Raw genomic sequence first — 1,309 nt, 5'->3', positions numbered from 1 at the left:
GAGCCGCTGGGCCCGCAGCCTTGCCTTCGCGGAGGCCTGCCAAAGCCCAGGCTGGCCCAGCCGCAGGGAGTGAGGGTGGACCTGTGAACCGGGAGGTCACGGTTCGATTCCCGGGTTGCGGGCTCCATCCCCAGTGTGGGGCCTGCAGGAGGTGGCCGATTAATGATTTTCTGTCATCATGGATGTTTCTATCTCTCCCTCTCCCTTCCTCTCTGACATCAATAAAAAATACATTAAAAAAAAAAAAAAGCCCACCTCTGAGACTGCCCTCAGGTTGCTAACACTCAGACCTGGTCTATGGAAACCACCCAAGTCAGAGCAGGCGGCTTTCTTTACTTTTTTAAAAAGAAAAACGTTATGAGTTTATTTGAGGCAAATTGACGACCATTGTGGGGGAAGCAAAATCTCAACGGATTTTTTTTTTTTTGAAAAGCACCCCAGGGCAGGTGACTTCACAACGAGAACCCCGTCACTGGTCCAGGCTGCGTGTCCCTGGGAGCGTGGAAGCCCTCAGCCTCCGGGAAGGGGCAGGTGCAGGCGGGTGAAGCGGGAGGGTGCTGAGCTCAGTGTCCTGTGCAGAGACAGGCAGTGCTGGCTGGCGGCATTGGGCATTGTCGGAGGCCGGAGGAGGCAGGACCCAGCGCTGGGACTGACACCAGGCCGTGGGGACAAGGCCGTGGGGGGCGCAGAGGGAGCTGCAGTCTCAGCGAGTCTGAAAGGCTTTTTCAAGGAGTGTGCATCTGGCTGGGGGCTTTTTGTTTGTTTTTATTGATTTTAGAGAGAGAGGGAGAGCGATAGAGACAGAGAAACTGAAAGGGCGAGGCATAACAGAAACATCGAGGAGAGAGAAACATTAATGGGCTGCCTCCTGCACGCCCTCTACTGGGGATGGAGCCACAGCTGGGGCATGTGGGTGACCTCCTGGTTCCTGGGTCCAAGCTGAACCAGGGGTCACATGCAAATACAAATATTGTATTTGTTCCCGTTTTGTTTTTTTACTTCAAAATAAGATATGTGCAGTGAGCATAGGAATTTGTTCATAGTTTTTTTTTAAAACTATAGTCCGGCCCTCCAACGGTCTGAGGGACAGTGAACTGGCCCCCTGTTTAAAAAGTTTGAGGACCCCTGCACCAAACGGTCAGATGGGCCACAGATTGCTGCTTAACTCACCTTCACGATGAAGAGAGCTGACTGTCACCACTTTAACCAAGTGACCAAACCTCGCCTGGCTACACTGAAGACAGAAGCAAGCACAGTGCTCGAACTCGGCAGGGTCCGGATCCTAAAGGGAGAATATTGGAGGAAATTG

The sequence above is a fragment of the Myotis brandtii genome, unplaced genomic scaffold, assembly GCF_000412655.1.
Source record: "Myotis brandtii unplaced genomic scaffold, ASM41265v1 scaffold699, whole genome shotgun sequence".
Lineage (NCBI taxonomy): Eukaryota > Metazoa > Chordata > Mammalia > Chiroptera > Vespertilionidae > Myotis > Myotis brandtii.
The sequence above is the reverse complement of the archived record's forward strand: the minus strand, read 5'-3'. Positions refer to the sequence as shown.